The sequence below is a fragment of the Homalodisca vitripennis genome, unplaced genomic scaffold (assembly GCF_021130785.1).
Source record: "Homalodisca vitripennis isolate AUS2020 unplaced genomic scaffold, UT_GWSS_2.1 ScUCBcl_4751;HRSCAF=11119, whole genome shotgun sequence".
Taxonomy (NCBI): Eukaryota; Metazoa; Arthropoda; class Insecta; order Hemiptera; family Cicadellidae; genus Homalodisca; species Homalodisca vitripennis.
The window spans coordinates 13,616-27,348 of NW_025780857.1; positions in this window are offsets into that span (position 1 = coordinate 13,616).

The following is a 13,733-nucleotide window of genomic DNA, read 5'->3' on the forward strand; positions in this document are numbered from 1 at the left end:
GTGAAGAGGGTGTATATGTTTTATGTGTTAATATATGGCAAGGTCAGTTCTTCCATAAATTGACGATTTGACTGTTACTATAAAATAATGTTTCCGTCAAAATAATTACACCTGTAATTCTTTCGTATAGTGGTGTATGAGTTGAAAGATTCCATTACGTTGGTGTTTCATCGTCGTATAGAAATTATACGAGTATCTTAAAAATGATTACCTACATTTGGATAAATATCAGTTACAACAGTTAAGCACTAATCAAATCATTTTTTTTTTTACAGTAGTTCTATAAAATCCAAGAAATAATACAACACATTATATGAAAATAATAATATTTACTATTTACTGTTAATTTTACTACATTTTTCTTTAGAAGCAGACAATTTGGCCTCTTAAGTTTTTGTACCTATAATGCGATTAGTTTAACGGTGTACTCTACTTTATGAGACGTATCTGTAATAGCTATTTTATTTCACTTAACGTAAAGTGTAGTAAAATAATAACCTAAATTGAGATGTAATTAGTTTAAAATAACGGTTCCATTGAATTTGTATAAGAATTACTATATAGAAGTACACAATATACGTTATAGTTCACAAAATGGTAAATTGTATAACTTTAATGGTTTAAAAAAGTATACACTCTGCACATGTAATAAATAAAAGTGATATTTAAAGAAATAATGTTGTGATTTTCAAGGTACTTTTTCAACGAATCCATCGACGTAGAAGGGAGCACCACTACTTTAAAGGTACGCTTGCAAAAAACCTCGATTAACAAACATCTGATACCCTTCAACTGTGAAAGTGTCTTGGATACTGAAATAATAGCTACCTGATATGTCTATTCCTGTTTGAAAAAAATACTATACAGCTCCATCATATTACATCATTAATTTTTTTAAATATAAATTACAATGACTACAAGTCTACACTTTTAGACATATTTCTTTGAACAAGGAAATCTTAACATTGACGTCGGATATATAATTCACTGCAGCGAGAAGTGCTCATAAGAAAGCCTAGGAATTTGTGTGCGAAAACGCGGGTAACATGAACGAGTTTTAACATGAATTGTAATCGTGCACCTTTAAAAAACCTTACAGCATTTGTGTTTTTTATTAACTACGATATTCCAAATGTTAAACCGTTTAACGGTTAATAGTTTATCGTAAAGAGGAGTAAAACTAATATTGTTTAAGAATATATTTAAGAATATGTTGCGTTCGAAGTCATTGGTAACTAACTGCTAGTAACAAAAAATATTATCTCCTGTCGTTCCTGGATCACTATTTGAACGAGTTTTAAAATATGTCGAAAGAAAGAGGTTTACTTATTTCTAACAAAACCTAAACCAACTTGATGTAATTACAACTGTATAAACTTTGTTGAATGTCTACACAAACTAATTCCCATTGACAAAAAACTTGTTCTCTATAACTTCATAGTAATAATATATACATGAAAGTACCATTTTAATAAAGTTACGATTTTTTAATATATGAAGAATGAGAAAAACAGACCAAACTACGTTATGTGATATTAAGGCAATAGATTGCAGGTGGTTCATCCCCCAACTACTGTTTTTGTTTGTGAAGGTAAATCTATTTTCAGAAATATGATGAGGACACACAGTAGCGTAGCCAGAAATATCGTTCGGGGGGGGGGGGGGGTCCGAAACCGGGTGATCCGGGGGACGTTTTGTGTGTTATAGTAAATATCAGATTTACGTACAAAAAACACGGGTCATTTAGAAAAACTGAAAATAATTCATTTCAGACCTAAGTTTTGGAGTTAGACTTTTTTATAACCGCCATTGTATCACATTTACATTGCATTATAACCCAAAAAATTTTGTCACACCAAGAGCCACTCACCCTGTATAGGTATTAGTCGGCGTTCAATTGAAAGATGTAGTATTACAATGATGTAAAACTTTTGATGCATAGACTATGTATTTATTGAGTATATTTGCAAGTCATTTGAAAACTACCATGAAACCAGAGTCATTGATTTCGGCACTTATCGGTGTGATCAAAAAAGATTATGAGCCACTAAACCTAAGTCTAGTACAAGATTGATAAACCGAGTACTCTGTTAATTCTGAAAAGAAAACATTATGTATTCCCTCAATGTAGATTTTACAACTTGAGAATGTCCATTTGGTGGAAGAGGCCGTTATTGTGACACGAATGAATAACAAAATTCATGTTTGTCTACATAATATTATGCACGGGCTCAGCCTGATGCAATAGATAGGATATGCGGGCCCGCCAATCCGGATATCCCCGCCAGGCCTCGGCAGACCCGACTGAGCGATTGCTGAGACCACTTTGGGGTTGTAAATACGCGTGCGGGCGGCGCGGGCCTGACTGTGACACGACCACAAACCTCGAGGTGCAGAGACTCTGTTCAATGGGCGATGTTACACAATCATCTCCTGCTCGTCCGCGCAGCTGGCCTGCCTCAGTGGCGTACCGAAGGGGGGGGGGGTCCAGGGGGTCCGGACCCCCCCCAAATTTTAAGACGTATTAAAAAATAAAGCATGGAGCAGGAGAAAAAAGGAGAGTTGTCTTTACTTTTGTCTACAAACATTAAATTAATTGATTTATTTAATTGAAGTGACCGTTGTTAAAAATATAATTGTCCTTTCATTTAAATCATAAAGTATCAAACGATACTTTTGGGCTCGGCCTTTCGGATAGTGTAGTGTTATCACGTTATTTCTATAGGGCGCGGTCACGTGACGTCGCAAAGTAACGTGAACCGTAACATGGCGAACAGTTTAAATTAGCGACTACTTCGTTCAAATTCGTCTTGAGGACTTAAAATGACTGCTTAGAATTAAGTTACGACGTTGATTTTAGGTGTCAATAAACTGTAGACGTGTATATAATTATCGGAAAAACATTTAAAAAATCACTTTCGGTCGGAAATAAAATACACCTGGAAAACTCTAATGATTAGGTAGAACTTCAACTACTTCGGACTTCAGTTATTGAGGTAAACGTGGTATTTTTGATTGAGTTAGGACGACGATTTTTGTTATCATTAAACTATACAATGTACCTATATATTTATCGAGAAAAAATCACTTCCGGTCGGTAAATACCGAAGAAAACTGTCTACAGAATCAAGTTTTGACGATTTAGGATTTTACTGGTTGAGTGGTTGAGGTAAAAATGGTACTTATAATTTTGTTAGGACGTTTATTTTAGGTATTAATGCAACGTCGACTAATTATCGAGAAAGAAAACAATAAAATCACTTCTGGTCGGAAAATACCGAGGAAAAGCTCTACTGATTTCACTGGTTGAGTCGTTGAGATAAAAGTGGTACTTAGAAGTATGTTTGAACATTGATTTTAGGTATCAATTGAACGCCGACTAATACCTATATAATTAATTATCAAGGAAAAGTTGGAAAAATCACTTCCGGTCGGATAATACACCGGACAAATCTCTACTGATAAGAAGTTCCGACTACTTTGGATTTCACTGACTGAGGTATTATTTCATTTTCCTTAGTATATTCCGATCGGAAGTGATTATTTTTGTTTTTTTTTTTCTCGGTAAATATATATTTATTAGTCGGCATTGAATTAATATCTGAAATCAATGTCCTAACATAATTATAAGTACCATTTTACCTCAACCACTCAACCAGTGAAATCCAAAATCGTCAAAACTTGAATCTGTAGAGAGCTTTTCTTCTGTATTTACCGACAGAAAGTGATTTTTTTCTCGATAATTATATAGGTAGTCGAGTATTAATGATAACAAAAATCGTCGTCCTAACTCAATCAAAAATACCACGTTTACCTCAATAACTGAAGTCCGAAGTAGTTGAAGTTCTACCTAATCATTAGAGTTTTTCAGGTGTATTTTATTTCCGACCGAAAGTGATTTTTTAAATGTTTTTCCGATAATTATATACTCGTCTACAGTGTAATGATACAAAAAATCGTCATTATAATTCATTCATAAATACCTCAATCAGTGAAATCAAAAGTAGCCGAACTTCTAATCAGTAGAGTTTTTGCGGTGCATTTTCCGACCGTTAGTTTGATCTGTACCCGAGCAACACTCGAAAATTGCCCTCCTTTTCTAAAGGGATTTCGACCGTCAGTGGCCCAATGTCCCCGCAGAGGTATTTCATTTTCTCCACAGAATATAGTTGTGTCAACTATACGCTTGAGTGAAGCTCTGTTTTGTTCTTTTTCTTTCTTATCCAGTGAATCCAACATCACTTTGGTGCCTTCTATTCGGCCAGAATCGAACTTTGTGGTACTAGAGTTGCTGTGAGAGTTGTATTTGCCTATTACATCTTTCCACTTTCTATAAGGCGTAGTTACTAAAGCTCCATATTTTTTGGTATTTACCTTTTACCAGTGAACTCATTGGCAAATAACACACAAAACGTCCCCCGGATCCCCCGGTTTCGGGCCCAAATTTTCGGACCCCCCCCGAACGAAATTTCTGGCTACGCTACTGGCCATTAGCCCTCTCTCATGCACCGCATCGTCCGCTCTAGCTGACCGAGTGATACAGATTATAAACACTGAATATTAAAAATAACTTCCGTGAGCATAAATTATTTCATAACTTATGAGAAGGATAACAAGCTTTCACGTAAAATGCCTAATGAAGTGTACTCATTTAATCCAATATATTAATTTTTAACATTATTATTTTTTTACAGCCAAATAGATTTCTACATTTTAATCATTATACAGAATTTAACTGACTATTCCGTTAATTAATTGACTATTTCCTTTAGGGATTTTCTACATATTCAATATTTTGAATCATTGGTATTAATTCCATATTCGACTCCCCTAAAACTATACAGTACATACTTTGGTTAATCCTCACCAGCTCCAAACTTTCTGCGATTATCATGGCTTTATCTGCGAGGGATATTATAAGTACTATTGCTCCAACTAAGACAAGATTGATCTCTACTACTGTATGTATTGCTTTATGTAATATTGTAAATATGGATAGGATTAGTGGGAAACCACCAAAAGATCAAACTATTTGGTACTTTATTTATTGGTATTAGGTAACAAGTAGCTGGAAAATGCATATAAGCTACAATAATACGTACGATATGATCTTATCTAATCCTAACAAAGTAGTCAGTGTATCACAACTTAATTAACTGGTTTTATGTGTCTTGTAACCTTGGTTGGGTTTTCAATTCTTGAAAAATCGTATATCAAAGTATTGGATATAAAACTTAATTCATTATTTGTAATAGATAAAAGTTGAGAGAGTAACATAATGAAATATGTGCAATCTATGATTGCAAACATGTAATCTTTTTCCCCATTAAAAATATTTTACTGATATCACACTACAATTAACAATTTGTTACGCAAAATACTACGGTTACAGTAAAACCATATTAAATTGTAAATTTTGTAGTGAAAGGGAGATTCAAATGTGGTAATAATTTTAGAAAACCATTCAACTTATGTTTTGTGTTAGTTCGAACTCATTTTTTGTTGCGCCGTTCTATCGTTTATAACTAAGAGGGTGTAGATTTATTATATGTTGGGCCTAATAGATGACAAGGTAAGTTCTTGAACAAACTGAAGATAAAAACCTTCTATAAAGTAATGTTTTCGTCAATATAATACACCTAGAATTCCTTTGTATAATGGTGTATGAGGTTAAAGATGTTTCATCGTAGTATTGAAATTATACGAGTAACTTAAAAATAATTAACATTTGGGTAAATATCAATTACATTAGTTAAGTACTAATCAAACTTTTAATTTAAAAGTAATTCTATAAAATCCAAGAAATAATATAACACAATATACGAAAATAATATTTCCTATTTACTGTTAATTTTACTACATTTTTCTTTAGAAGCAGACATTTTGAAGTTTTTGTACCTATCTTAAATAGCTATCTCATTTCACTTAACGTAAAGTGTAGCGGAGTAGTACCGTTAGAGGGAGGAGTGTGGAGCCAGGCGACTGTAATTTACTGTCGACAGTAGGAGGAGCCAGCAGCCATCGCAAACTTGTATCCCTCCATGACTGCCCCCTCCTCACGATTCGGCGTTGACGGAATGGGCTGTTTTCGACGTTGGCGGAATGGAGCTGATTCGGCTCTGGCGGATTAGTATGAATTCGGAGTTCGCGGACAGTTGAAGATTCTACTTTAAATTTTCCTATAGCACCGATAAATTCTATTATTCGTCCGTCAACATCGAAGAGTTTCTACATCAGTCCGTGAGCTCCGAATTTATTCGACTCTATAGGAATCTTTAATTTTCGCCTCTAAAAGACACATGAGTCCGCCAGGACCGAATAACGAGACAGTCCGCCAACTCCGAATCCTCCTAGATTCCGTGAGTGGCGAAAAGTAGAATCGTCCGTGAGCCTCGAATATTTTACGTCTTAGTCCGATAGCTCCGAATAATTTGCTCTCCAGTCCGTGAACGTCGAATCATTCGGAGCTGACGGAAAGTATCGTTTTCGGTCTTGGCGGACGAATTCACTATTCGGCCCTGGCGGATTCGGTCCTCACGGACTCCACCTGATTAAACAGCTTTTACCAACTATAATGCATTCACAATTTTGGTTATATTATAACAAGCAATAAAATAATTTAAGGTTTTAGAGATGTTGTAGGATTGTGGTGTTAACCACAAGCTGTAAATATAACAATTTTCATTATATGCTCGTTTGGAGATATAAACTTCTGTAATGTTCACAACATTGTAAGGAAATGTAAAATAGTATTTAGTTAGGACCTTTATATTAAGTTGTAAATAATGGAATGAAACTAGAAGCCTTTCATGCTTTACCCTTTTCTGCTATAACAATTTTATAACAAAATAGTTTTGTTTCACCTTCCAAATTATTCTTTTGAGTTAATGCTAATAATTGCTGATGATAAAGACATTTCATGACATCGGCAAAGAAAATTAGTATAGAACAGTTGCTTACACAGATAAATTATTATGTTTCAGACAGTCATTGCACTCTAATTCATTTTATATGATAATAGATTGATACATCCAAACAGTATACAGATTTTAATATTAAATCTAATAAAATATTTCCATTCCATTTATTTGAGTGACACGTTGTTATTAAAATAAATACACCATTAAAAATTGGAAGTAAGTAATATTCAATTTAATATTTATCAAAGGTTATATATACCTTTGATTGTATTAGTTAGAGAGGAGATAAATCATTCATTACAGCAGAGGTGTTCGGAGGATTAGTTCAGTGGACAGGTTCAGTCTCCTTCCATTATATTCTCAAGCTTCAAAGAAAAAAATGACCTCTCTGTTAACAGTCAATGAAGTGTAAATGCTAGCTTTGTTCCTCTTTTACTGTCAGCAACACTGAGCTTGGAAAGCAGACTATAGTTACGATTCTAGTGAGCTGCCTCGAACAGAGGTGTCAACTCCTCACTTACTATTAATTCACTTCACGGCAGCCTGTGCACCACATAGTGTCTGAGCACTCAACTTTTGCTATGTCTCAATTTATAGCATTGGATGGGTTGTCTCTTGTGTAACTAATACAATCAAAGGTTATACTGACTGAGGCCTATATTTAGTGTTACCTGTATTGGTTAAATACTGATAGTCAACAACAAGATCTTACTTTTCAACTTTTATATTCTGTGTACATTTATAATCATCTGTAGACTTTTTCAACAATTTTTGCATTCTTAAGTGGTTTAACAATGTATGTTATTGTCAATTCAATAAATGTGAATTTCAGTTGTAAAGTTTGTCAGTTTCCTTTGGTTGTGCTTGATTTCTGATTTATAGAGATTTAATATGTTATAAATGTAATATAATTTGAAATTTTTTCGTCACATTTATTATCTGTGGTTGTTATTAAAATTATTTACATATTTAAGTGGAAATTATCATATTATAACACAGTAATATTTTTTAATAAACATAACTATATAACTTTCGGATTAGTGCTTATTTTTTACTGCCTCTTCTCTATTATTTAGATATAACCTGATTTTTAACTATGTTTTTCTTATTTGGGTCATTATTTTCTCCCTGTACCCGTTTACACTTTTACATGATGGCATTAGGAAGTTCCCGGACTGTACTTACCATTTTTATTTTTTGGACATGACGATACAAGGCAGTGTGCCAACAGCCTTGTGCAATAGCCGCTGATTCATGGTACAGCGTTTCATTGTTGTGAGTGGTTAGACTATGTCTGAGCAATACAACACAACTTTCATCACCAGTAATGATCTTGGATATTAATGTGGGGTCACTCTCAGTTGTCTGAGTTTGTCCATGAAAGACTAGCGCTTGTTAAGACATTTTTAATCCACTATTAGATGACTTTTCATCTTCTTTTAAAAAAATCATAGAAATAAGCAATGAGCCTTCATAATTGACACTAAAACACAAAGCCTGTTTCTACTGCATATGGAAATGATGCAAAGAAGCAGAAGGGAAATGACTTATACTACTTGTAACAGATCAGTTCAATTCAAATTCCATTTTCAAATAGTTAGTGTCAAGATCAGTAAGTGGAAATATAATCGTCTATTACAAACACCTGATTACATGTAAGATGAAAATAATTGATAAAGAAAAAGATAAGTTATTTAGAATTCATTTCATTTTACATTGGAATAAATTCAAATTATTTAATTGCAATAGCTACTAAAGAAATTAATAATTTATAACCGGTATTAACAAACATTAAATTAAAACATAGTAGTTTGGGTCGGAGGGTAAACTCACGACTTCCGCTCCTGTCAACCCAACTTCTGCAGGAGATTTTCCAGTCTCTTTCTGGCTTTAACCATTGTAGTGGAACAACTTGTGTTGCTCTTCTAACAAAAGAGCACATGTTTTAGTTGAATTCTTAAGATTAAATCTGTGAAGTAGTTTTAAATTGTTGAACTAAAGTTGTAAACTATGTACCTATATAAATGTATCAATTGTGTAATTTAGTGATGAATGGTAACTTCATGAGAATAAATGAAGCTGGTGCAAAGAATGACGTACGTGTGGATTGTACGTAAATAAGTTTTATATAAACGTAACTGAGGAAACTTCTTTAATAACCTGAAGTGTGTAACAATAGTGGTGACTATACTACATTACTGAGTCAGAGCTAGGCTTTCATTCATTAACGAACATTTAAATCACCAACACAAAATCACTTGTGTAGTTTTTAAAGTGAAATATACATTATAACTATACGAATAATATTTAAATATTTTCCTATGACATAATCTATTTTTGACCTAAATTTGAACTTGCTTCACAACACCACGTGGGTTGTTATTCACATCTAATTTTACATCTGACCTAATTCATATGACAAAACAACGTGGGGTTCTTCATACAACATAACCGGATCTACAACATACGTCGACCAACCTAACCGACATCCTGAACTACATATGGCATCACTGACGTGGAGTTGTTAACTTAACCTAAATCCGATATTCTGAACTACTACAAACTGAATATTGGATTTAAAGATGTGCACATGCCATCCAGCCAGAATTTGCACTCGGTAGGACATTAATTGTGGCCCATACTTATCTCTCGCTCAGCTCAGGTGGAATTACAGTTAGTTGTCCTCTCAGATCAACCACTTGGGGCTTGCGTAACCATGTATGTTACTTCAATTTAGATTTAAATGAAATTCTCAAATAATTTACAGAGTTAAAGCTTTTATCGGTTGTTTATTTATTATTTGCTCTTATATGTACAGTGTAATGTGAGTTATAGGTTGACCTATTTCAAAAGTATTATTATTTGCAGGGTAAAAATACAATCGGTATCAAGTAGTTGTCAATTATCAACAAAATATAATATTTTTGAGGATTAGTTTCACCAAATGGACTAGTATTTTAATAAATTGATATGATACACCATAGTAGCTACAGTGGCATTGACATTCTATCCTTAACTATGTGTGCTGCAAATGTATGAATATTAATTTAGTTACTTATTTGGCTGAGAGAAGTAGTGAAGTGAGAAATGTTTGTGTAAAGTTTATTGAATTGATTATTGGGTTTTTGTGAAACTGTAGGTAGGCCTATGTTCTTATAGGTTCAATATTCTTATTGTTGAGTAAATAATTTAGCATAGATTTCACATTGAGTGTTAATTTAAACATTAGGAATGTACTGGGTAGTGAATTATAAAAGCCTATTCATGTTTTTTTAGCAAATAAATAATAGTATTAATTTTTCTGAGGATATTAGAATTTATTTCTATACCGATTGCATGTGTTAGTTTTCTCTAAAAAATAATGAAGGTGGAAAATAAAATTACATTTTTGTAAACTTCTATAAGTGTGCTTCAAATAAAATTAATTTTGGATTAAAAAACTTGTTACTTAAAAAAGTTACACCTTTATTTCAAAGTTTTTACTGTTGTAAAAATTCAATAATGTTTTGCCCTAAAAAAGAAAAAAGTCTCATACAACATAAACCCTTATAAATATAATTTTGTCTTCTGCATAGCCTTGAAAAAGTGAATTCATCCAATAGAACCAAACTGTTATAATTGCACACAAAATAGTGCAATACAAGATGTCTTGAGATATTGTAAATTTTATAGATATAATTATTCAAGTATATAATCATAAACATATTTTATAATTTGTGAATTATATATATTACAAAAGTGTTGTCTATTTTGGATTTAATTCAAATAAAATAAATTATGTAGCCTGTGAGGGTGCTACACATTGGAGGAAAATTTATTAACATTTTATATGTACAGTTTTTTTAGTGTAACATTCAAATATTTCAACATATTGTCATAAACCACATTTATTTCTAAAGACACTGATATTTTAAAAATGTTTATATCTTGAAAAATAAAACCCTTACAAAATCACTAAAAAATACCTGCCATGTTGGGAACAAAGATAGCCAGTTGCAAGGTTAAGTAACAATCAAATGTAATCTATTCCTAGAAATAAAGGCAAATGAACAAAATGAAAAAAACTTTTATAGACACTTCTAAATAATAATTTCTTACAATGACCAGTAAATTCCTCTAATGTTCTGGTTCAAAACAGTCTCTGCTGTTACTTGCTTTATGTGTATCTTCCTTAAAGTTTAAAAAAAATTAAAATGAATTCTAAATATCACTTTATAATTGAAATTTTATTGTTTTGAATGTTAAATAGTAATAATGAACTTTAAAATGTATGTTAACAAAATTAAATGTAGGCCTATTGAGTTGTCAAATAGTTTTTTTTAAGTCTTCTCCAGTTGATTCACAATTAAAAATGTATTATATTAATTTAAATTTGTAATGTTAAATGTTGCTACAAAAATTATTTTGTAAAAATCTAACAATTTTAACTATAAATTTAGATTGCAAGGTATTGAGTTCTAGTGTTAAATGTTAAATTATCCTAAATATCTGACCTTAAAGTATTAACAGAATACAAGTATAATTAAAGCAGTGTTTTAATATAAAATAGTAACACATTTTTTTTCCTTTAAATTCTATTCCATTCAGGTTGTACCAATCCACAAAGTTGTTGAGGAAATGTAAGGCAAAACGATTTTTACAATATCATTCATAAAAATATGACCACTTATACATATATAAATAACTACTTACAAAAAGTTCACCTATTTGGATAGTCATTTTTAAAAGAGCCTGGACTCAAATATACTAAGGTAGAGTTGCTGAATTTTTAACCCTAGCACCATGCCAATTCTCTTAGATGGGTTCTGGATTTTGCACATATTGCAAGGTTTTTTTTTTAAAAATAATATGTAGGAAATGTTAAATCTATATAATATACAGTATACATTGTACCACATAATTTATTGCCTCATGAAATGTAGTTTTAGACAGTTTCTATAATTTATAAATATTATGTTTTACTATATGTTGTAAAAAAAGAATGAAAACCATGAAAAACTTTTTTACCAATATTTAACTTTGACCTTTTTTTAACATTAAAAAAGGACAATTTCAAATGTTTCAAAATGTATAAAATATTATGCAGAAAAGACCATGTGCTTATTTTCAGTAGAAATAAAATTGGAATTTCTCCAATACGTTTTGTAAAAAAACCACATAAGATAAAAAAATTGAAATACAGTACGCAAGTACAATTTTTATACCTAAGTGTAAGTGTCAAATTAAAAAGAATTATATTGTAAAAAGTATATCCTATTAGAAAATAACAATAAATATAACCAAAACTATAAACATATAATTCTTTATAAACAAAAAGGAAAATTAAAAAAATCCCATAAAAACACGTTTTTATAATTTGATTAAAAATATATTCCACATAGGAAACTAAACTAAAAATATTGCATAAAGATTTTTGTAAAATTACATTATAATTTGTTTACAACATATTTTGATAGATTGAATATATCCATATAAAATATGTATGTGTGATATGGCTAAAAATTAAAAAAACGATTAGTATGAAACCTTAGCTATTATAAGAATAATTATGAAAATAAAAAAATAAAATCCAAATTGTAAAACACGTGTATGCCTACTTCATATTTATAAACATTTTTAGCAAAAAGAATATTAATCAAGACTAAAAACTGAAGTTTTAATAAAACTTAACTAAAGTAACTTAAGTACTTTTTTTAAAGTACTTAACTTCTGTACTTTTGTATGCTGAAGCTACTATTCTATGAATAGTTTTGAAAAAGCATAAAATATAATACAAATTATAAGAAGCAATGAAACAAATCATTATAAAATTACTGTTTTATCTACAGAAATGAATATGAACTTTGTTGTATGAATCCATAATGGTTTTAACACTAAAATATGCCACTTTCATTATCTATTTTATACCTAAAAAAAGAACTTACTGCACTTCACTAACATTATAACTTGTGTTAACCAAGATGGCTAGAACAGCAAACTGATTAGATGCCCATTGTGCCGAGAAAGAAATTACCTCCAATTTTGTTTTGAAAACTGTCGCTAACTCCACAACACAAAATACCTTCTTGACAATTCTTTCTGAAAGGAAATTTTTTTATTATTTAGAGCCTGCAAATTATAAAGGGGTTTATTATGTTTTATCGAACAATGTATTTTATGCAATTTACCGGGCCCAATATAAGGGTTTAGAAGAACATTTATTATAAACAAGGTAGGACACAAAACGAAATGGCAGTCACAGTGCTGAAAAAAGAATTAACTTCTGTATTTTGGTGTGTCACGCTTTATCAGTCCTGTGATTGGTTAAAAATTATGGTATTTGGTAGTTTTTTCAGACCGCTGGCTGAGCTTTCAAAGTTATAGTTTTGTAAAACATGTACCAAACTTGTTACATTACAGATAAAGACCTATTGTGTACCTCTTCATACACTGCCAGTGTTAAAATTCACTATTTGATATCTTTTTTAATTATTAATGGTCCTCTCAGTATTAGATGGAAAAGACCTTTGAAAGCAATAATTATTTTCAGATTTAAGATACATGTAGTTTGTGACCCACCATGATCACCAGGTGTAATCATAAATGTGCCAAACTGTCTTAGATGGTTATATATATATTTGTAAAAATCATTTCATTTAGCAGTCTCTGGTTTGAAAAACGACAGTATAACACCCTGTTTGGTGAGCAAATGTACTATTTCATTGTTTAAAGACAATACATAAGTAAAAGTTGACTGGTTCAATTATGTCAGAATCATAAATTTCAAATAATATTAGGTAATTTTTCAGTATTTCTACACAAAGATATCTCAAA